The 26,409-nt window shown below is 37.6% G+C and overlaps 1 protein-coding gene across 2 annotated transcripts in view; it reads right to left on the bottom strand.

Annotated features, from left to right (window-relative positions):
* LOC128660048 (oocyte zinc finger protein XlCOF6-like) overlaps positions 1–26,409 on the bottom strand; it is a 324,095-nt gene that overhangs the window by 140,776 nt on the left and 156,910 nt on the right. The window contains exon 1 of one of the 2 annotated variants that reach the window (XM_053713645.1): positions 20,617–20,679. The exons of the other annotated variant lie outside the window; for it this stretch is intronic. The gene's annotated coding sequence lies outside the window, so the exon portion shown is untranslated. Of the gene's footprint in view, positions 1–20,616; positions 20,680–26,409 lie in introns of those variants that run through there. 2 annotated transcript variants of the gene reach the window in all.

The raw sequence follows: 26,409 nt of genomic DNA on the forward strand, positions 1-26,409 counted from the left end.
TTTTCTATGGAATGACAAGGGTGAATAACATAATGGAATGCCCATACACTATAATGGGATTACATTTAGTGCTATAGCAACAAAAATATGAGACATATCAAGTAGATATTTACCAGATATGTTCCCCAGGTACAGTAGCATATTCTGAAAGTGAGATTATAGCTTTTTTCTATGGAATGACAAGGGTGAATGACAAAATGGAATGCCCATAGACTGTAATGGTATTACATTTAAAAGTGCTATAGCAACAAAAATATCAGACATATCAAATAGATATTTACCAGATATGTTCCCCAGGTACAGTATCATATTCTGAAAGTGAGATTACATGAGATTATAGCTGCTGTCTATGGAATGACAAGGGTGAATGACAAAATGGAATGCCCGTAGACTATAATGGGATTACATTTAGTGCTATAGAAACACAAATATGACACATATCAATTAGATATTTACCAGATATGTTCCCCAGGTACAGTAGCATATTCTGAAAGTGAGATTACATCAGATTATAGCTGCTGTCTATGGAATGACAAGGGTGAATGACAAAATGGAATGCCCGTAGACTATAATGGGATTACATTTAGTGCTATAGAAACACAAATATGACACATATCAATTAGATATTTACCAGATATGTTCCCCAGGTACAGTAGCATATTCTGAAAGTGAGATTACATCAGATTATAGCTGCTTTCTATGGAATGACAAGGGTGAATGACTAAATGGAATGCCCATAGACTATAATAGGATTACATTTAGTGCTATAGAAACACAAATATGAGACATATCAAGTAGATATTTACCAGATATGTTCCCCAGGTGGTACAGTAGCATATTCTGAAAGTGAGATTACTACAGATTATAGCCGTTTTCTATGGAATGACAAGGGTGAATAACATAATGGAATGCCCATAGACTATAATGGGATTACATTTAGTGCTATAGCAACAAAAATATGAGACATATCCAGTAGATATTTACCACATATGTTCCCCAGGTACAGTAGCATATTCTGAAAGTGAGATTACATCAGATTATAGTTGCTTTCTATGGAATGACAAGAGTGAATAACAAAATGGAATGCCCATAGACTATAATGGGATTACATTTAGTGCTATAGAAGCACAAATATGAGACATATCAAGTAGATATTTACCACATATGTTCCCCAGGTACAGTAGCATATTCTGAAAGTGAGATTACATCAGATTATAGTTGCTTTCTATGGAATGACAAGAGTGAATTACAAAATGGAATGCCCATAGACTATAATGGGATTACATTTAGTGCTATAGAAGCACAAATATGAGACATATCAAGTAGATATTTACCAGATATGTTCCCCAGGTACAGTAGCATATTCTGAAAGTGAGATTACTTCAAATTATAGCTGTTTTCTATGGAATGACAAGGGTGAATAACATAATGGAATGCCCATAGACTATAATGGGATTACATTTAGTGCTATAGCAACAAAAATATGAGACATATCAAGTAGATATTTACCAGATATGTTCCCCAGGTACAGTAGCATATTTGAAAGTGAGATTAAGTGAGATTATAGCTGTTTTCTATGGAATGACAAGGGTGAATGACATAATGGAATGCCAATAGACTATAATGGGGTTACATTTAAAAGTGCTATAGAAACTAAACTATGATACATATCAAATAGATATCTACCAGATATGTTCCCCAGGTACAGTAGCATATTCTGAAAGTGAGATTACTTCATATTATAGCTGTTTTCTATGGAATGACAAGGGTGAATAACATAATGGAATGCCCACAGACTATAATGGGATTACATTTAGTGCCATAGCAACAAAAATATGAGTCATATGAAGTAGCTATTTACCAGATATGTTCCCCAGGTACAGTAGCATATTCTGAAAGTGAGATTACATCAGATTATAGCTGCTTTCCATGGAATGACAAGGGTGAATGACTAAATGGAATGCCCATAGACTATAATAGGATTACATTTAGTGCTATAGAAACACAAATGTGAGACATATCAAGTAGATATTTACCAGATATGTTCCCCAGGTACAGTAGCATATTCTGAAAGTGATATTACATAAGATTATAGCTGTTTGCTATGGAATGACAAGGGTGAATGACAAAATGGAATGCCCATAGAATTTAATGGGATGTAAAATTAAAAGTGTTGAAGCAACACAACTATGAGACATATAAACTAGATATTTACCAGATATGTTCCCCAGGTACAGTAGCATATTCTGAAAGTGAGATTACGTCAGATTACAGCTGCTTTCTATGGAATGACAAGGGTGAATGACAAAATGGAATGCCCATAGGCTATAATGGGATTACATTTAAAAGTGCTATAGCAACAAAAGTATCAGACATATCAAATAGATATTTACCAGATATGTTCCCCAGGTACAGTAGCATATTCTGAAAGTGAGATTACGTCAAATTATAGTTGCTTTCTATGGAATGACAAGGGTGAATGAAAAAAATGGAATGCCCATAGACTATAATAGGATTACATTTAGTGCTATAGAAACACAAATATAAGACATATCAAGTAGATATTTACCAGATATGTTCCCCAGGTACAGTAGCATATTCTGAAAGTGAGATTACATCAGATTATAGCTGATTTCTATGGAATGACAAGGGTGAATGACTAAATGGAATGCCCATAGAATTTAATGGTATGTAAAATTAAAAGTGTTGAAGCAACAAAATTATGAGACATATCAACTAGATATTTACCAGATATGTTCCCCAGGTGCAGTAGCATATTCTGAAAGTGAGATTACTTCAAATTATAGCTGTTTTCTATGGAATGACAAGGGTGAATAACATAATGGAATGCCCATAGACTATAATGGGATTACATTTAGTGCTATAGCAACAAAAATATGAGACATATCAAGTAGATATTTACCAGATATGTTCCCCAGGTACAGTAGCATATTCTGAAAGTGAGATTATAGCTTTTTTCTATGGAATGACAAGGGTGAATGACAAAATGGAATGCCCATAGACTGTAATGGTATTACATTTAAAAGTGCTATAGCAACAAAAATATCAGACATATCAAATAGATATTTACCAGATATGTTCCCCAGGTACAGTATCATATTCTGAAAGTGAGATTACATGAGATTATAGCTGCTGTCTATGGAATGACAAGGGTGAATGACAAAATGGAATGCCCATAGACTATAATGGGATTACATTTAGTGCTATAGAAACACAAATATGACACATATCAATTAGATATTTACCAGATATGTTCCCCAGGTACAGTAGCATATTCTGAAAGTGAGATTACATCAGATTATAGCTGCTGTCTATGGAATGACAAGGGTGAATGACAAAATGGAATGCCCGTAGACTATAATGGGATTACATTTAGTGCTATAGAAACACAAATATGACACATATCAATTAGATATTTACCAGATATGTTCCCCAGGTACAGTAGCATATTCTGAAAGTGAGATTACATCAGATTATAGCTGCTTTCTATGGAATGACAAGGGTGAATGACTAAATGGAATGCCCATAGACTATAATAGGATTACATTTAGTGCTATAGAAACACAAATATGAGACATATCAAGTAGATATTTACCAGATATGTTCCCCAGGTGGTACAGTAGCATATTCTGAAAGTGAGATTACTACAGATTATAGCCGTTTTCTATGGAATGACAAGGGTGAATAACATAATGGAATGCCCATAGACTATAATGGGATTACATTTAGTGCTATAGCAACAAAAATATGAGACATATCCAGTAGATATTTACCACATATGTTCCCCAGGTACAGTAGCATATTCTGAAAGTGAGATTACATCAGATTATAGTTGCTTTCTATGGAATGACAAGAGTGAATTACAAAATGGAATGCCCATAGACTATAATGGGATTACATTTAGTGCTATAGAAGCACAAATATGAGACATATCAAGTAGATATTTACCACATATGTTCCCCAGGTACAGTAGCATATTCTGAAAGTGAGATTACATCAGATTATAGTTGCTTTCTATGGAATGACAAGAGTGAATTACAAAATGGAATGCCCATAGACTATAATGGGATTACATTTAGTGCTATAGAAGCACAAATATGAGACATATCAAGTAGATATTTACCAGATATGTTCCCCAGGTACAGTGGCATATTCTGAAAGTGAGATTACTTCAAATTATAGCTGTTTTCTATGGAATGACAAGGGTGAATAACATAATGGAATGCCCATAGACTATAATGGGGTTACATTTAGTGCTATAGCAACAAAAATATGAGACATATCAAGTAGATATTTACCAGATATGTTCCCCAGGTACAGTAGCATATTCTGAAAGTGAGATTACGTCAGATTATAGCTGCTTTCTATGGAATGACAAGGGTGAATGACAAAATGGAATGCCCATAGACTTTAATGGGATGTAAAATTAAAAGTGTTGAAGCAACACAACTATGAGACATATAAACTAGTTATTTACCAGATATGTTCCCCAGGTACAGTAGCATATTCTGAAAGTGAGATTACGTCAGATTATAGCTGCTTTCTATGGAATGACAAGGGTGAATGACAAAATGGAATGCCTATAGACTATAATGGGATTACATTTAAAAGTGCTATAGCAACAAAAGTATCAGCCATATCAAATAGATATTTACCAGATATGTTCCCCAGGTACAGTAGCATATTCTGAAAGTGAGATTACATGAGATTATCGCTGCTTTCTATGGAATGACAAGGGTGAATGACATAATGGAATGCCAATAGACTATAATGGGGTTACATTAAAGTGCTATAGCAACAAAAGTATCAGACATATCAAATAGATATTTATCAGATATGTTCTCCAGGTACAGTAGCATATTCTGAAAGTTATATTACATCAGATTATAGCTGCTTTCTATGGAATGACAAGGGTGAATGACAAAATGGAGAGAGAGAGCAAAAGAGAGGGGAGAGATAAAATAAGAGAGGGAAAGAGAGAAAGCAAAAGAGAGGGGAAGAGAGAGAGCAAAAGAAGATAGGGGGAGAGAGAGCAAAAGAGAGGGGGGAGAGAGAGCAATAAAGAGGGGAAGAGAGAGAGCAAAAGAGAGGGATGGAGAGAAAGCAAAAGAGAGGGGCAAGAGCAAAATAGAGGGAAGAGAGAGCAAAAGAGAGGGGGAGAGAGAGCAATATAGAGGGGTAGAGAGAGAGCAAAAGAGAGGGGGGAGAGAGAGAGAGAGCACAAAGAGAGGGATGGAGAGAAAGAGCAAAAAAAAGGGGAGAGAGACAGAGGAAAAGAAAGGGGGGAGAGAGAGAGCACTAAAGAGAGGGGGGAATAGAGAGCACAAAAGAGAGGGGGAGAGAGAGCGCAAAAGAGAGGGGGAGAGAGAACGCAAAAGAGAGGGGGAGAGAGAGCGCAAAAGAGAGGGGGGAAGAGAGAGCACAAAAGAGAGGGGGAGAGAGAGCCCGCAAAAGAGGGGGGAGAGAGAGAGCGCAAAAGAGGGGGAGAGAGAATGCAAAAGAGAGAGAGAACGCAAGAGAGAGGGGGAGAGAGCGAAAAAGAGAGGGGAGAGGGAGTGCAAAAGAGAGGGGAGAGGGGGAGAAAGAGCAAAAGAGAGGGGGAGAAAGAGCAAAAGAGAGGGGGGATAGAAAGCAAAAGAGAGGGGAGAGAAAGAGCAAAAGAGAGGGGAGAGAAAGAGCAAAAGAGAGGGGAGAGAGAGCAACAGAGAGGGGGAGAGAGAGCAACAGAGAGGGGGAGAGAGAGAGAGCAAAAGAGGGGGGAGAGAGAGAGCAAAAGAGGGGGGAGAGAGAGAGCAAAAGAGGGGGGAGAGAGAGAGCAAAAGAGGGGGGAGAGAGAGAGCAAAAGAGGGGGGAGAGAGAGAGCAAAAGAGGGGGGAGAGAGAGAGCAAAAGAGGGGGGAGAGAGAGAGCAAAAGAGAGGGGAGAGAGAGAGCAAAAGAGAGGGGAGAGAGAGAGCAAAAGAGAGGGGAGAGAGAGAGCAAAACAGAGGTGGAGCGAGAGAGAGAGAGCAAGGGGTGGGACCGCTGTACTGCAAAAAATGTCCCATGTAAACGGGCTTTAGGACTAGTAGACTATAATGGTATTACATTTTAAAGTTCTATAGCAACAAAAATATCAGACATATCAAATAGATATTTACCAAATATGTTTCCCAGGTACAGTAGCATATTCTGAAAGTGAGATTATGTCAGATTATAGCTGCTTTCTATGGAATGACAAGGGTGAATGACAAAATGGAATGCCCATAGACTATAATGGGATTACATTTAAAAGTGCTATAGCAACGAAAATATGAGACATATCAAATAGATATTTACCAAATATGTTCCCAAGGTACAGTAGCACATATTCTGAAAGTGAGATTATGTCAGATTATAGCTGCTTTCTATGGAATGGCAAGGGTGAATGACAAAATGGAATGCCCATAGACTATAATGGGATTGCATGGAACAGGTATATATAAACTGCGCTTTCCAGTTATCACATAAAGTATTTCACAACAGATATAGAACCAACATATTAAAATACCATAGAAAGTAAGTGGTATATAGTTTTACGTACACTATACAACACAGAGAATGTAGGGTAAAACTTCAAAGTGACCTGTATACTTATAACCAGATCAGAAAAGTGTATATCACCCCTGTTGGTATGTAAATTCCTGCATATAATGGAAGCAGAGGAAAATGTATTTTCTAATATATGTCCCTGGAAAGTGGTGTGGACCATTCCAAGCGGTGGCCTCAGAAAATGCTGTCAATGGATGCTGCTCCTATACTGAGAGGACTGTGATCCCCCTCCCAAATGGAACTTTTTAAAACAAAAAACAGAGAGCGCAAACCACTCTAAGAGTAAAAGTATTTAATTCAAATTGTAAAGCACAAGTAAAAAATATATGTACAGGAATTAAAAACAACAAAGCATATAGTGCATATCACCACAGAAACTCGGTTGCAGGCCAGATGAGTGTTGACTTGTGCCCTTCCTACAGTCTAAGCACAACCGGAACGTCGTGAAGACTTGGAGGTGCGGGGCTGCTCAAAGTTGTAATAGCCTGTGTCTGGAGATCATGTGACTACGATATAGCTCCTCAACGCGTTTCATCGGGATCCGACCCAACTTTGTCAAGAAGTGATATATCAACAAACCGCTCAGAAGCTTTTGAATTCAGCGGGCTGTCAAAGGTCAGGTACGTTGCAGCGTCTGATTCGCTGACTACGTGTCACTTAATGATTGGCTACTGAACGCCAATGAAATCCTCCCAAGCAGCTGTCATAGCGATATGTGATATAATACATAAAGTGCTAAGAAGGCATATACCTTGCTATTGGACAATACTTATATAGCTATACACATACAAGCATGCATTAAGTAACACTGTAAAAGGGGTACAATGTAAAAAATTCAGTAATATAAAAACTTTGCAACGCAAATAAAACGCTTATGATTGAAAACATTAGAACACTTAAAAGGCTATCCGGCAGACAAAATATAAACTATCAATAGTTAATGATGTAGCTAATTGTGTACTATGATATGAGAAAGTGATCCAGGATACTAAATTTGAAATCCTATCTGCTATCAAAAATGGTTGACTATTATGTGATCTCATAGATAGTTCTGAAGATTATCAGCTGCTACCGCTAAAACACTGTCCTTACTAAAAGAGGTTTCAGAATCCAGAAACGTCAGTGCAACACTGGATGAAAGATGCAAGGGTCTGTCAGGAGTCCAGAAACTCATTGACCTTTTATACACACACACTAATTAGAAGCAAACAGATCACAGGTGAGGATGGTTACCTTTAATAGCCATTCAAACCCCTTTGTGTCAACTTGTGTGCATGTTATCAGGCCAAAATCACCAGGGTCTGTAAACTTTTGATCAGGGTCATTTGGGTAGTTTCTGTTGTCATCATGATTTAAAAAGAGTAAACACAGTTGATTGATAATAAATGGCTTCAGCCAAACACTAACCATGAGTGAAAGAAAAGTGTTTGTGTTATCATTCATATTCTCTGAAAAATGGCCAAGAAATCATAAATTCTGCCAGGGTATGTAAACTTATGAGCACAACTGTATATTATTAGATAAACCATTGACAATATCACCCTCCTTTTCAGTCAGCTTTGTACCGGAATTATCCTGTTTATATATACTTTAGCCAACCTTGGCGCTACTATTCCCTTTTTCGTTACTTTGAATCAAAGATCCAGTTAGGGGGTCTTATATAGTGTAGCGTGTATATATATATATATATATATATATATATATATATATATATATATATATATATATATATATATATATATATATATATATATATATATATATATCTAGGCGCAGTTTTCTACAACCTCATACATCTATTTTCGTTCTTTGGTTTAACACGCCATGTTGTATCACAGAGGAGTAGTGTTTCCATATATCTTATCTCTCTCCTCTTTTAGTAAGGACAGTGTTTTAGCGGTAGCAGCTGATAATCTTCAGCACTATCTATGAGATCACATAATAGTCAATCATTTTTGATAGCAGATAGGATTTCAAATTTAGTATCCTGGATCACTTTCTCATATCACAGTACACAATTACTTACATCATTAACTATTAATAGTTTGTATTTTGTCTGCTGGATAGCCTTTTATGTATTCTAATTTTTTCAATCATAAGCGTTTTATATTACTGAATTTTTTTACATTGTACCCCTTTTACAGTGTTACTTAATACATGCTTGTATGTGTATAGCTATATAAGTATTGTCCAATAGCTAGGTATATGCCTTCTTAGCACTTTATGAATTATATCACATATCGCTATGAAAGCTGTTTGGGAGGATTTCATTGGCGTTCAGTAGCCAATCATTAAGTGACACGTAGTCAGCCAATCAGACGCTGCAACATACCTGACCTTTGACAGCCCGCTGAATTCAAAAGATTCTAAGCGGTTTGTTGATACATCACTTCTTGACAAAGTTGGGTCGGATCCTGATGAAACGCGTTGACGAGCTATATCGTAGTCACATGATCTCCAGACACAGGCTATTACAACTTTGAGTAGCCCCGCACCTCCAAGTCTTCACAGCGTTCCGGTTGCGCTTAGACTGTAGGAAGGACCGAGTGACACAAGTCAACACTCATCCTGTCTGCAACAGAGTTTCTGTGGTGATATGCACTATATGCTTTGTTGTTTTTAATTCCTGTACGTATATTTTTTACTTGCACTTTACAATTTGTATTAAATACTTTTACTCTTAGAGTGGCTTGCGCTCTCTGTTTTTGTTTTACAAGTTCCATTTGGGAGGGGGATCACAGTCCTCTCAGTATAATAAGAGCAGCATCCATTGACAGCATTTTCTGAGGCCTCCGCTTGGAATTGTCCACACCGCTTTCCAGGGACAAATATTGGAAAATACATTTTCCTCTGCTTCCATTATATTCAGGAACTTACATACCAACAGGGGTGATATACACTTTTCTGATCTGGTTATAAGTATACAGGTCACTTTGAAGTTTTACCCTATATTCTCTGTATTGTGTAGTGTACGTAAAACTATATACCACTTACTTTCTATAGTATTTTAATATGTTGGTTCTATATCTGTTGTGAAATACTTTATGTGATAACTGGAAAGCGCAGTTTATATATACCTGTTCCATGCAATCCCATTATAGTCTATGGGCATTCCATTTTGTCATTCACCCTTGCCATTCCATAGAAAGCAGCTATAATCTGACGTAATCTCACTTTCAGAATATGTGCTACTGTACCTTGGGAACATATTTGGTAAATATCTATTTGATATGTCTCGTATTTTCGTTGCTATAGCACTTTTAAATGTAATCCCATTATAGTCTATGGGCATTCCATTTTGTCATTCACCCTTGTCATTACATAGAAAGCAGCTATAATCTGATGTAATCTCACTTTCAGAATATTCTACTGTACCTGGGGAACATATCTGGTAAATATCTATTTTATATGTCTGATATTTTTGTTGCTATAGAACTTTTAAATGTAATACCATTATAGTCTACTAGTCCTAAAGCCTGTTTACACGGGCCATTTTTTGCAGTACAGCAGTTCCTTGCTCTCTCTCTCCCCCCTCTCTTTTGCTCGCTCTCCCCCCTCTCTTTTGCTCCCTCTCCCCCCTCTCTTTTGCTCCCTCTCCCCCCTCTCTTTTGCTCCATCTCTCCCCCTTTCTTTTACGATCTCTCTCTCCCCCCTCTTTTGCGTTCTCTCTCTCCCCCCTCTTTTGCGTTCTCTCTCTTTTGCGCTCTCTCTCCCCCCTTTTGTGTGCTCTCTCTCCCCCTCTCTCTTGCGCTCTCTCTCTCTCCCCCTCTCTTTTGCGCTCTCTCTCTCCCCCTCTCTTGTGCTGTCTTTCTCCCCTTTTTTTTGCTCTCTCTCTCCATCCCTCTCTTTTGCTTTTTCTCTCCATCCCTCTCTTTTGCTCTCTCTATCCCCCATCTCTTTTGCTCTCTCTCCCCCCTCTCTTTTGCTCTGTCTCTCTCCCCTCTCTTTTGCGCTCTCTCTCCATCCCTCTTTTTTTCTCTCTCTCCCCCTCTCTATTGCTCTTTCTCCCCCCTCTCTTTTGCTCTCTCTCCCCCCTCTCTTTTGATCTCTCCCCCTCTCTATTGCTCTCTCCTTCCCTCGCTTTTGCTCTCTCCCCATCTCTTTTTCTCTCTCCTTTCCCTCTATTTTGCTCTTTCCCCCTCTTTTGCTCTCTCTCCCCCCTCTCTTTTGCTCTCCCCCATCCCTCTCTTTTGCTCTCTCCCCATCCCTCTTTTGCTCTCTTTCTTCCCCTCTCTATTGCTCTCTCTCCCCCCTCTTTTGCTCTCTCTCCCCCCTCCTCTCTCTCCCCCTCTCTTTTGCTTTCTCTCTTTCCCCCTCTTATTTTCTCTCTCCCCCTCTATTTTGCTCTCTCTCTCCCCCTCTGTTTTGCTCTCTCTCCCCCCTCTCTTTTGCTCTCTCTCCCCCCTCTCTTTTGCTCTTTCCCCTCTCTTTTGCTCTTTCCCATCTATTTTGTACTCTCTCCCCCTCTCTTCTGCTATTCCCCTCTCTTTAGCTCTTTTCTATCTCTTTTTGTCTCTCCCCCTCTCTTTCTATTTCTCTCCCCTCTCTCTCGCGCCGAACGTTCCCGGCCATGCCAACGCTCCCGCCCGACCACGCCCACTTTTGCCCCACCACCGCAAACAGCATGTCAGGTAAGGCCAGGTGTGTTTGTCCTCGAGCTGTCTCTACTGCGCATGACAGCTTTGGACAAACACACTTGGCCTTTTATATAACAGGATGGGCATTCTATTTTGTCATTCACCCTTGCCATTCCATAGAAAGCAGCTATAATCTGATATAATCTCACTTTCAGAATATGCTACTGTACCTGGGGAACGTATCTAGTAAATATCTATTTGATATGTATCATAGTTTAGTTTCTATAGCACTTTTAATTGTAAACCCATTATAGTCTATGGGCATTCCAGTTTGTCATTCACCCTTGTCATTCCATAGAAAGCAGCTATAATCTGAAGTAATCTCACTTTCAGAATATGCTACTGTACCTGTGGAACATATCTGGTAAATATCTAGTTGATATGTCTCATAGTTTTGTTGCTTTAACACTTTTAATTTTACCTCCCATTAAAGTCTAGGGGCATTCCATTTTGTAATTCACCCTTCTCATTCCATAGAAAACAGCTATAATTTGACGTAATCTCACTTTCAGAATATGCTACTGTACCTGGGGAACATATCTGGTAAATATCTAATTGATATGTCTCATATTTGTGTTTCTATAGCACTAAATGTAATCCTATTATAGTCTATGGGCATTCCACTTTGTCATTCACCCTTGTCATTCCATAGAAAGCAGCTATAATCTCACGTAATCTCACTTATAGAATATGCTACTGTACCTGGGGAACATATGTGGTAAATATCTATTTGATATGTCTGATACTTTTGTTGCTATAGCACTTTTAAATGTAATCCCATTATAGTCTATGGGCATTCCATTTTGTCATTCACCCTTGTCATTCCATAGAAAGCAGCAATAATCTGATGTAATATAACTTTCAGAATATGCTACTGTACCTGGGGAACATATCTGGTAAATAGCTACTTCATATGTCTCATATTTTTGTTGCTATGGCACTAAATGTAATCCCATTATAGACTATGGGCATTCCATTATGTTGTTCACCCTTGTCATTCCATATAAAACAGCTATAATCTGAAGTAATCTCACTTTCAGAATATGCTACTGTACCTGGGGAACATATCTGGTAAATATCTATTTGATATGTCTCATAGTTTTGTTGCTTCAACACTTTTAATTTTACATCCCATTAAAGTCTATGGGCATTCCATTTAGTCATTCACCCTTGTCATTCCATAGAAAACAGCTATAATCTGACGTAATCTCACTTTCAGAATATACTACTGTACCTGGGGAACATTTCTGGTAAATATCTACTTGATATGTCTCATATTTGTGTTTCTATAGCACTAAATGTAATCCCATTATAGTCTATGGGCATTCCATTATGTCATTCACCCTTGTCATTCCATAGAAAGCAGCTATAATCTGACGTAATCTCACTTTCAGAATATGCTACTGTACCTGGGGAACATATCTGGTAAATATCTACTTCATATGTCTCATATTTTTGTTGCTATAGAACTAAATGTAATCCCATTATAGTCTATGGGTATTCCATTTTGTCATTCACCCTTGTCATTCCATAGAAAGCAGCTATAATCTGACGTAATCTCACTTTCAGAATATGCTACTGTACCTGGGGAACATATCTGGTAAATAGCTACTTGATATGTCTCATATTTGTGTTTCTATACCTCTAAATGTAATCCTATTATAGTCTATGGGCATTCCATGTTGTCATTCACCCTTGTCATTCCATAGAAAACAGCTATAATCTGACGTAATCTCACTTTCAGAATATGATACTGTACCTGGGGAACATATCAGGTAAATATCTATTTTATATGTCTGATATTTTAGTTTTTATAGCACTTTTAAATGTATCCCCATTATAGTTTATGGGCATTCCATTATGTCATTCACCCTTGTCATTCCATAGAAAGCAGCTATAATCTGATGTAATCTCACTTTCAGAATATGCTACTGTACCTGGGGAACATATCTGGTGAATATCTATTTGATATGTATCATAGTTTAGTTTCTATAGCACTTTTAAATGTAATCCCATTATAGTCTATGGGCATTCCATTTTGTCATTCACCCTTGTCATTCCATAGAAAGCAGCTATAATCTGATGTAATCTAACTTTCAGAATATACTACTGTACCTGGGGAACATATCTGGTAAATAGCTACTTCATATGTCTCATATTTTTGTTGCTATAGCACTAAATGTAATCCCATTATAGTCTATGGGCATTCCATTTTGTCATTCACCCTTGTCATTCCATAGAAAGCAACTATAATCTGACGTAATCTCACTTTCAGAATATGCTACTGTACCTGGGGAACATATCTGGTAAATATCTAGTTGATATGTATTATAATTTAGTTTCTATAGCACTTTTAAATGTAATCCCATTATAGTCTATAGGCATTCCACATTGTCATTCACCCTTGTCATTCCATAGAAAGCAGCTATAATCTGATGTAATCTCACTTTCAGAATATGCTACTGTACCTGGGGAACATATCTGGTAAATAGCTATTTCATATGTCTCATATTTTTGTTGCTATAGCACTAAATGTAATCCCATTATAGTCTATGGGCATTCCATTTTGTCATTCACCCTTGTCATTCCATAGAAAGCAACTATAATCTGACGTAATCTCACTTTCAGAATATGCTACTGTACCTGGGGAACATATCTGGTAAATATCTAGTTGATATGTCTCATAGTTTTGTTGCTTCAACACTTTTAATTTAACATCCCATTAAAGTCTAGGGGCATTCCATTTTGTCATTCACCCTTGTCATTCCATAGAAAACAGCTATAATTTGTCATAATCTCACTTTCATAATATGCTACTGTACCTGGGGAACGTATCAGGTAAATATCTATTTTATATGTCTGATATTTTAGTTTTTATAGCACTTTTAAATGTATCCCCATTATAGTCTATGGGCATTCCATTTTGTCATTCACCCTTGTCATTCCATAGAAAGCAACTATAATCTGACGTAATCTCACTTTCAGAATATGCTACTGTACCTGGGGAACATATCTGGTAAATATCTACTTGATATGTATCATAGTTTAGTTTCTATAGCACTTTTAAATGTAATCCCATTATAGTCTAGGGGCATTCCACTTTGTCATTCACCCTTGTCATTCCATAGAAAGCAGCTATAATCTGACGTAATCTCACTTTCAGAATATGATACTGTACCTGGGGAACATATCTGGTAAATATCTATTTTATATGTCTGATATTTTAGTTTTTATAGCACTTTTAAATGTATCCCCATTATAGTCTATGGGCATTCCATTATGTCATTCACCCTTGTCATTCCATAGAAAGCAACTATAATCTGACGTAATCTCACTTTCAGAATATGTTACTGTACCTGGGGAACATATCTGGTAAATATCTACTTGATATGTATCATAGTTTAGTTTCTATAGCACTTTTAAATGTAATCCCATTATAGTCTATAGGCATTCCACTTTGTCATTCACCCTTGTCATTTCATAGATAATCTGACGTAATCTCACTTTCAGAATATGATACTTTACCTGGGGAACATATCTGGTAAATATCTATTTTATATATCTGATATTTTAGTTTTTATAGCACTTTTAAATGTATCCCCATTATAGTCTATGGGCATTCCATTATGTCATTCACCCTTGTCATTCCATAGAAAGCAACTATAATCTGACATAATCTCACTTTCAGAATATGTTACTGTACCTGGGGAACATATCTGGTAAATATCTACTTGATATGTATCATAGTTTAGTTTCTATAGCACTTTTAAATGTAATCCCATTATAGTCTATAGGCATTCCACTTTGTCATTCACCCTTGTCATTCCATAGAAAGCAGCTATAATCTGAAGTAATCTCACTTTCAGAATATGCTACTGTACCTGGGGAACATATCTGGTAAATATCTAGTTGATATGGCTCATAGTTTTGTTGCTTCAACACTTTTAATTTTACATCCCATTAAAGTCTATGGGCATTCCATTTTGTCATTCACCCTTGTCATTCCTTTTAGTACATCCCCACCACAGTGTATATTAACCCTTCACTAGAACACAGAACAGCACTGTGGGTATTAACCCTTCACTAGTACAGAGAGCAGCACAGTGTGTATTAACCCTTCACTGGCACATAGAGCAGCACAGTGTATATTAACCCTTCAATTGCACATAGAGCAGCACAGTGTATATTAACCCTTCACTGGCACAGAGAGCAGCACAGTGTGTATTAACCCCTCACTGGCACATAGAGCAGCACAGTGTATATTAACCCTTCACTAGCACAGAGAGCAGCACAGTGTATATTAACCCTTCACTGGCACATAGAGCAGCACAGTGTATATTAACCCTTCACTGGCACATAGAGCAGCACAGTGTATATTAACCCTTCAATTGCACATAGAGCAGCACAGTGTATATTAACCCTTCACTGGCACAGAGAGCAGCACAGTGTATATTAACCCTTCACTGGCACAGAGAGCAGCACAGTGTGTATTAACCCTTCACTAGCACAGAGAGCAGCACAGTGTGTATTAACCCTTCACTAGCACAAAGAGCAGCACAGTGTGTATTAACCCTTCACTAGCACAGAGAGCAGCACAGTGTGTATTAACCCTTCACTGGCACAGAGAGCAGCACAGTGTGTATTAACCCTTCACTAGCACAGAGAGCAGCACAGTGTGTATTAACCCTTCACTAGCACAGAGAGCAGCAGTGTGTATTAACCCTTCACTAGCACAGAGAGCAGCACAGTGTGTATTAACCCTTCACTAGCACAGAGAGCAGCACAGTGTGTATTAACCCTTCACTAGCACAGAGAGCAGCACAGTGTGTATTAACCCTTCACTAGCACAGAGAGCAGCACAGTGTGTATTAACCCTTCACTAGCACAGAGAGCAGCAGTGTGTATTAACCCTTCACTGGCACAGAGAGCAGCACAGTGTGTATTAACCCTTCACTAGCACAGAGAGCAGCACAGTGTTTTAACCCTTGCATAGGGGATGACGTAGCTACAGCTTAGGAGGTGTGTAGGTAGCAGGCCAATTGCAGTCCTCAAAAGGCCGGTCTGAAGAAATGTACTTGTGGCGGGGTGCCAGCTGAAGGAAGCCGAGCAGGCTTCGTAGAATACAGGTTCAAGGATTAGCAGCACTCCAAAAGGTAGAGTAAAACACAGTCTTTTATTCTTAAGGTTTAAAAATTCAAAAAGATACACACAAGAAATAGTGCAATGCAGCACAGCACAGCACATCAGCAAAAAAGGTTACATGGAAGGGGAGCGAGGTCCTGACATGTTTCGTGCTATTCAGCACTTAATCATAGGATGATTCCCCACCTGTGTAATGCTCCATTTAACTGGTTGTTAACCAATCACAATTTTTCAAAAATATACACACCCTCAAAAGAAAAGAGAGCTAGTATAAATGGTGCATTATAGAGGAAGACAAGAACAATGAAACAAAAAATAATAAACTAACAATGATAAAAATAACACAACAGTATAGTTATAAAAGAATAAATGATAAGAAAAAATATGAAAAAACATTGTTGTTAATTCCTATTATTGCAACATAAATATAATTTTAGATTTAATAGGTTTATGAACTCTTCATAGATAAATATTTAATTTTTTAAATTTCTTAAATATTAATTTTCACATACTTTGATGTATAGTGAGTGTCAATAATAGGAACTTTGTTTGCTTGATTCTACAAATCGCCTCATATTAAATTAATTCTTATTAGACATAAAATATCTATAAATACCATTCTTATAATGGTTGATGGAATGATGTGCATCGTAACTCTCTGTCTGTGGGATCACAACGACAGATGTCTTAAATCACAGATGTTACAAAAAACAAAAAACATAACCATTAATCATAAAGTATTAAAGCAGATGATAACATTATTATCAGACCTCTGGTCATGGTATAAGAGCAAACATACAAATGGGTGATAGAATAAAACTAATACCTTAATGACCTGTTAATGTGAAAACATATACAATAAATGCAGGTATTAGATGTACATTTGCACTGGCTACCATGCCAAAGGGGATTACAGGATAATGACACCAGAAGATCAATGATCTGAAAGGAAATCAATTTAGATAAATATTTCCCTGTACTAGCTTAGGAATCAACAAAGAAACTTATATCCCACTCCTTATTGAGGCCATGTGGTGTCCTTGTATTAAGCTTCCATATCCAATACAGCTCTTTTTTGGAAAGGATAGAGTTAATATTACCTCCTCGAATGGGTCTTTTGGCTACATCAATTACTTTAACTGTAAATTTGGATTGATCTGTGAAATGTATGCCATTAAAGTGTCTTGCTACACTGGAATCTTTGTTATAGTTTTTTATGTCTCTCTTATGTTCCCCTATTCTAGACCTGAGGGCACGTGAAGTTTGACCAACGTACTGTTCTGAGCATAAAGAACATTCTAGGAGATAAACTACAAATGTAGTGCCACAGTTGGCATAATGGTCAATCTTAAAATTGCCTTTATTTGAGTAACTATTGAAGTTTATTCCCATAGAAATATGCTGGCAGGTGTGACAGTTCCGTGACAAGCATTTAAAAGTTCCTTTCTTATTAAGCCATTGTACACTTTTCTCTCTGACATTATCATTAACCATACTAGGTGAAAGCTTTTTGCCCAATGTAGGTGCTTTTTTTGACACAAATTTAATCTTGTCGACAACATTGGCCAAAGCACTGTCCCCTTTAAGTATGGGTAAGTTCTTTTTGATTATATTACACAGGTCATTAAACTGCAAGGAAAATTCCGTAGAAAATATCACTACATCTTTATCAAAAGCATCCTTCTTACCCTTACTAGATGAAGGGATAAAATTCCTTTTAACATCTTCCAATGACCTATGTAATGTATCAGGATTATAGCCCCTGGCAATTAGTCTGTCCGTTAGTTTTTTGGCTTGATGGTTAAACAAATCATCAGAATTTGTGTTCCTTCGAAGCCTTAGAAACTGGCTTTTCGGAATTGATTGAATTAAATGCTTAGGATGAGAAGAGGTAGCGTGCAAGATCGTATTTCCTGATGTTGGCTTCCTGAATGTATCTGTAATGATCCTATTTGTTTCTACTGAGCCATGTAAAGTAAGGTCCAAGAAATGTATTTCTTTATCCTGAATCTCCCCGGTAAACTTCAATTTGAGGTCATTATTGTTAACATATTTCAAAAATTCCTCAAAGACGAAGTCACCCTTAACCACAAAGATGAGATCGTCAATAAATCTCATATATGTGCGAATATTATCAAAAAATGGATTGTTGCTGCTGTAGAGACTGCCGAGTTCCCACCATCCCACGAATAAATTCGCGAATGAGGGCGCAAACTTCGCCCCCATCGCAGTACCACATATTTGTAGATAATATTCGCCATTAAACATAAAGTAATTGTGGGATAGTAGAAACTCAACAGTCTCACAGAAGAACAATTTAAACTCTCTTGAATAATTGGTGTAATTATCCAAGAAGAAACGGACAGCCTGTATACCCAAAGCATGTGGTATACATGAGTACAGTGACACCGCATCTATCACCACCCACCCTAGAATAGGGGAACATAAGAGAGACATAAAAAACTATAACAAAGATTCCAGTGTAGCAAGACACTTTAATGGCATACATTTCACAGATCAATCCAAATTTACAGTTAAAGTAATTGATGTAGCCAAAAGACCCATTCGAGGAGGTAATATTAACTCTATTCTTTCCAAAAAAGAGCTGTATTGGATATGGAATCTTAATACAAGGACACCACATGGCCTCAATAAGGAGTGGGATATAAGTTTCTTTGTTGATTCCTAAGCTAGTACAGGGAAATATTTATCTAAATTGATTTCCTTTCAGATCATTGATCTTCTGGTGTCATTATCCTGTAATCCCCTTTGGCATGGTAGCCAGTGCAAATGTACATCTAATACCTGCATTTATTGTATATGTTTTCACATTAACAGGTCATTAAGGTATTAGTTTTATTCTATCACCCATTTGTATGTTTGCTCTTATACCATGACCAGAGGTCTGATAATAATGTTATCATCTGCTTTAATACTTTATGATTAATGGTTATGTTTTTTGTTTTTTGTAACATCTGTGATTTAAGACATCTGTCGTTGTGATCCCACAGACAGAGAGTTACGATGCACATCATTCCATCAACCATTATAAGAATGGTATTTATAGATATTTTATGTCTAATACGAATTAATTTAATATGAGGCGATTTGTAGAATCAAGCAAACAAAGTTCCTATTATTGACACTCACTATACATCAAAGTATGTGAAAATTAATATTTAAGAAATTTAAAAAATTAAATATTTATCTATGAAGAGTTCATAAACCTATTAAATCTAAAATTATATTTATGTTGCAATAATAGGAATTAACAACAATGTTTTTTCATATTTTTTCTTATCATTTATTCTTTTATAACTATACTGTTGTGTTATTTTTATCATTGTTAGTTTATTATTTTTTGTTTCATTGTTCTTGTCTTCCTCTATAATGCACCATTTATACTAGCTCTCTTTTCTTTTGAGGGTGTGTATATTTTTGAAAAATTGTGATTGGTTAACAACCAGTTAAATGGAGCATTACACAGGTGGGGAATCATCCTATGATTAAGTGCTGAATAGCACGAAACATGTCAGGACCTCGCTCCCCTTCCATGTAACCTTTTTTGCTGATGTGCTGTGCTGTGCTGCATTGCACTATTTCTTGTGTGTATCTTTTTGAATTTTTAAACCTTAAGAATAAAAGACTGTGTTTTACTCTACCTTTTGGAGTGCTGCTAATCCTTGAACCTGTGTATTAACCCTTCACTAGCAAAGAAAGCTGAAGTGTGTATTAACCCTTCACTAGCACAGAGAGCTGCACAGTGTGTATTAACCCTTCACTAGAACACAGAACAGCACTGTGGGTATTAACCCTTCACTAGTACAGAGAGCAGCACAGTGTGTATTAACCCTTCATTGGCACATAGAGCAGCACAGTGTATATTAACCCTTCAATTGCACATAGAGCAGCACAGTGCATATTAACCCTTCACTGGCACAGAGAGCAGCACAGTGTGTATTAACCCTTCACTGGCACAGAGAGCAGCACAGTGTGTATTAACCCTTCACTAGCAAAGAAAGCTGAAGTGTGTATTAACCCTTCACTAGCACAGAGAGCTGCACAGTGTGTATTAGCCCTTCACTAACACAAAGAGTTTAACAGCACTAAGTATCCCATTGCCTGGCACAAGCAGATGAATAACATGCACTAAAAGAACAACATTTATAACAATTATAAACTTTTTAAGAAGACTAGAAAGTAACTAAAACGTTTTATCACACAATACACATAGCTTGACTCACTCACCCAGCAGCAGCTGCACAGGAAGTAAATGGGAGCCCGGAGAACACAGTGTGAGTTCAATACTGGACTACATCTCCCAGAATACATGCTTAGAAGTCACATGTTAATCAGCAGCCAATCAGACAAAAGAAAATATGCAACCATTTCAAAGACTAATCAGATGCTTTTTAACATTGTTTAAATCTGCAAATTCATAAAATTTAGTAACTGAGCCCATTGTCACTGTCATATCCTCTACTAGTACATTACAGCTAGGCTTACCAGAAGTCCCACTTTTACTGGGATTGTCCCGGTTTGGAGGCGCTGTCCCAGTGTCCCACCTGGTTGTTCATTCTGTCCCAGTAGGGTTGCCTCCTCCAGGTTTCAAATCATGTGTCCGGTTTTTAGACCGCCTGAAACCCGGACACATTATTCAAAATGACTGGACTGTGGCTCTCCAGCATAGTTGGATGCTGGTACTTTGTTACATACAGCCCTGCTTAGCTTAACGTTCGTGTCCTTCAAAGTTTACATTTAGTAATACAGGCTGAGTGAGCAGCATAGGTTTGTTTTATTTTGTAATACTACTTGGTTTATTTTTCTAGGAATTTAACAAGCCCCCCGACCCCTGGTGACATCACCGATGATACACGTTTAGGGGAATCATATGGGTATGACTAGGAAGTACAGACAGGCAGGATTTTTGGCCTGGATCTTGCTTTACTTCATGCAGGATAGCATTTTGGCTATAATCTTCCTGCATCATGGTATAGAGTAGCCTCTTAAACAGCTTTAGCGGGTACGTGTTTCTTTTTTACTTTCATTCAATGTTGTATTTATGCCTTATCAGTATTTGGCTCTGTTCCTTAATTAGACACATAAAACACATATTACACTGCAGATATTACATTGTGAAATTGATAATTATGAAAGCAATAATTATGCTTGATGTTTGGCATTATTTAGCATCTGAGATTTAGATTAATTACTTATTTGCCATGACAACGTAATGGTGCCTTTTTCACTAGGGGGTGGTGTTATGGTCTATTTAAACTGTGTGATTCACTTGTTTGACTGAGGAAGGGTAGAGTATCCATGAAACATTACACACATAAAAGCTACTACTTTAAAAGGACCGGTAATTGCCACGCCCTCTTGACCACGCTTCTGACCACACCCCCACTGGCACCGCACCAGGTGGTCCCAGTTTCACCTCTAAAAATTATGGTAAGCCTAATTACAGCTACACTATATACATAAAGCTACACAATATATATTAGTACTTTCACTAGCACTGAGAGAGCTGCACTTTGTATTAACCCCTTCACCAGCACAGAAAGCTTCTCAGTGCTCATATTTAACCCCTTCACTAACAGAGTGAGGTGCACATGGAGTTAACTCTTTAAAGGGATAATAAAGTTAAAGTAAAACTTACATGAGTCAGGTAGAGTATGTAATTTTAAACAAATTTCTAATTTACTTTCATAATTAGGCTTACCAGAAGTCCCACTTTTACTGGGATTGTCCCTGTTTGGAGGCGCTGTCCCAGTGTCCTATCCAGTTGTTTATTCTGTCCCAGTAGGGTTGCCACCTCCGGGGTTTCAAATCATGTGTCCGGGTTTCAGACCACCTGAAACCCAGACACATTATTCAAAATGACTGGACTGTGACTCTCCAGCATAGTTGGATGCTGGTACTTTGTTACATAAGCTCTGTTAAAGTAAAATAACGTGAAGACAGCTGTTCCAAATTAATAAGGTTATAATTGTACAATTAAACATGATTACAACAAAAATGACAACCGGTCATTTTACATAGTAATACAAGTGTGTGTGGCGTGCAGCATTAGATAGCAACAATGTCTCTCTTTTATAGGCCATGTGTTGTTTCTTCACAATAAGAACCTCGTGGTCTTCTTCTTATCTTGTTCATACAAACGTTGGGTGTTACTGTAGCTGAAAATACTTACTTTGCATATACAGCAGTTTCTTTACTAGCTGAATTGACAAAAAGAAATGTAACTGTTTAAAAATATCACTTGTCAGTCCCTTATAACACATAAGTAAAATATATATACAGAATTAAAAATATTTTTCCTTAACATTTCTCACCCTTTTGATAATTTTATTATCACATGTATTACCTTGTGTTTATTATCACACCATTATTACTTTGTGTCTCTCACTTGACTAACTAACAACCTTCCTACCTGGAAATGACCCCTTAGACAGACTGTATATCACTGAGTATACAGATAAGCTGCATAGACAGTGGGATGCTGAGCCGCCATTCCAGATCTGCCTACATAGTTATCATTTCCTCTAAGCATTCACACATCTTTATTGGTAACACGCAAACACAAAATATGCAATCTCTATCTAAACAGATAACAACAGCAGCCAGAACTGCATCCCTTCACAGGCCTAGGTCCAAATCCTGTAGTAGGCCCAAAGCTGATGAGGTGCAATTGTGGGACCCCCCTCGCAGAGATAAGATCTTCCACCTGTCTCCTATAATGACTGGAGGGTCTGCAGGGAAGGCAGTTAGCTAAGTTATCAGTCGGTCATCTCTGTGGCTGTTGTATAATCACCCTAAACAATCGGTATCTTCATCTTTTTCTGCAATGAGAAACACAAATCATTAACAATTTCCAAATAATTAGGCACATTAGAATTACTCTTATCACTACCACTATGGGTTTTAAAAGATTTGTAAGCATATTTTTAAACCAGGTCCAATCGATCCCATCCTTCCTTAGCTATATCTCTAGATCTTTGTTGTAACTCTTTTACTTGTAGTCTCATTAATAATCCCATCCATGATACTAGCATATTTGTTAATTCTATTTGCTAGCTCAATTCCCTAACCTGTCCAGGCAGGAAACCACATCCAGACTTTATCTGCAGATGAGAATAATTCTTACTTATACCTTGTTTAAGGACCATTGGAATAATCTTACCATCTTTCCCAGCCATAGTTGAAACCATCTCATATTGTTATATAACTGAGTTTGACAGGTCCATTCATCATTGTCTGTCTGTTCAAGACAGGCACACCTAGTGGTACACAAAGCTTTTAACGTTGAACAAAAACATAAACTATTACAATCAGCAGTTCCTGTATCACATGGTTCTTCGTTAGGTTCCATATTAAATGTAAAGGTAGCATTTCTACAATCTGTTTCCCCCACATATACCTTGGGCAAACTAAATATGCAACCTTTCATGTTTGCTATGTAATTAACATACATTGGCCCAAGACACATTATAGGTATAGAAACTATACCAGCAAGTTTTAAGTATGTACCTTGATCTGAGATAGCATTATGAACAGCGTTATCAATATCTATTTGAACATCATAGCTGTAATCTGTCACATTTAAATCATTCATTGATATTGGTACACCTATTAAAGGGATTCCTTTATGATTGGCAGGAACATGAGAGCATATCCAACAGTCTGTGGCATTCAGTTGCTTGGCGGTTTGTTGGTGTAAAAGCCAGATAGAATTTGTCCTTTTGTCACCCTTCACTGGTGTATAGAGGTATAAAAATACAAAGCAAAGAACCTAATAAAAATGAATGTATTCCCCAGAATCTTATATATTCTTCAAACCCTGCCTGTCCCATTACCAGAGAGATACTTACCTTCCCTACAACGTGCACTCAGTGATTTTGTATGGCATAAAAAGCACCCAAGAATTAATAAAACTATTATGTCCCTCCCCAAGCTACAAGGAGGTTTAGGCCTTCCTAACTTAATGTATTATAGGTACGCGATATTCCTACAAAGAATCGTAGACTGGAGTATTCATAAACAACACAAGAGGTGGGTTGTCATGGAACATAGCATAGCGCAATCCCAAAACCTTAGCAGCCCATGTTGGGCCTTTAAACACCCCCAAGACGGGCACCCCCAGTCGACCATTACTATTACAGAAACCTATCGGTCATGGCACAAGCTACTAACCTTATTCCCGTACCTTTCCTCTAGGCCCTCTCCATTGACATCCCTAATTAAAAACGGAGAGCTTGATCTAGGACCCAACATAAACAAACATTCCTATCCCTCACATCTCCAAGATTTTCCGGTTTACTGGGTGGTCCACAACGAACAGATCAAATCACAAACAGACTTAATACAACAGGGTTTCTCCTGCTTGACTAATTGGTTCACATACCAACGAATATACCACCTCCTCATGACTCATGTCCAATCTCCCAATATGACCAGACCATTAACCTCATTTGAACAGTTATGCATCAGAGAACCACCAATCCGACATACCTTATCACTGATCTATAAAATACTGATCACACCATTTCCGGGTTACCCTATTCCCTATATGGAAAGTTGGGAGAAGGATTTAGGGATAATAATCCCACTACACATCAGATCAAGAATAATAGGTGCAACACTTAAGACCTCTATCTCCACAGCCACTATGGAAATTAACCTAAAATTGCTACATAGATGGTACTACACACCTAACAAACTTCACCGACTATTTCACAAATCGCAAAACAAATGCTGGCGCTGTGGACATGCCAACAGTGGCATGGCCCACATGTGGTGGTGGTGCACAGTTATACATAATCTCTGGAAGTCAGTCATTCTGGAGATAGAAGACATACTCGAACTACAATTTCCTATGGACCCCCTACTCTGGTTACTAAATAAACCTCCCAAAATTAAACATAAGCCCTCCCTTAAATTATTCTTTATTATGTCAAATAGTGTAAAATTTTTAATAGCTAAGAACTGGAGGTCGCGAGATCCCCCAACTATAGAGATGTGGGTTAATAGAGTTTCCGAATTGGTTCATCTCGAGGAACTATATTACTTAAAAACAGACAGAATGGAAGTTTATGCACAAGTTTTATCACTATGGGAAATATACCTTAAAGATAGATAGGTGGATTCAATATCATACATTAGTCATACAGAAACACAATGGAGTTTATTGTTGAGAACCCCCCCCCCCCTTCTGCAATATCATAATGAAAAATAAGTGTTTGAAATTCAGACAGGATTCCCTTGTTCTATGTTGCATTTCTTTATTCATTTGTAAAGAGTTAAATCTTCTGATAAGTGCTTGCTGGTCCAGTCCAATGTTGTATTGTTGTTACGATAGTAAAATTGAATCGGCCCAATATCTAGCATGTACTGTTACATCAAATATGTATGAAACTGGGGCTGCGTCTCCATAACCTGTAATCCTATTTTCATTATCTCAATAAAGCTGATTCAAAAAAAAAAAAAAAAAAAATACAAAGCAAAAGACAAGGAAAAAACAGGACAGTATATGCATCTTGGCATTTAGTTAACCCACTTTGTCCCCAGTGGTCTCACCCTTTTGACACAGGTTTTTATCACCGGCCTGGAAGTTCACTTTCTTACAGTGAGAGGCGTGTATCCAGTTTGGTTTCCATTCCACTTTGACTGAGGTGGGTGTTGTCAGTAACACCAGGTATGGGCCGTCAAACCAGGGCTCTAAGTGTCTCCTCACATATCTTCTTATCACCACCCAGTCTCCAGGGTGCAGGCGATGAGTTCCAGTTATTTGTTCTGGATCTGGTAATGAAGAGAAAACTTTTCCATACAAATTAGTCAGTTGCTCATGCAGCTGAACAACATAATCAGTTAGAGAAGCAAACTGCCCATGTAATTCTTGTGGAAAGAAAAGACCTATTAGTGGTCTACCAAACAAAATTTCAAATGGCGAAAGGCAATGCTTTGCCTTTGGGGTGTGTCTTTCTGTAAAGAGGGCTAAAGGTAAGGCTTGTACCCAAGTAAGTTTTGTCTGCTCACAGATTT

This window comes from Bombina bombina, chromosome 5 (genome assembly GCF_027579735.1).
Source record: "Bombina bombina isolate aBomBom1 chromosome 5, aBomBom1.pri, whole genome shotgun sequence".
Classification (NCBI taxonomy): Eukaryota; Metazoa; Chordata; class Amphibia; order Anura; family Bombinatoridae; genus Bombina; species Bombina bombina.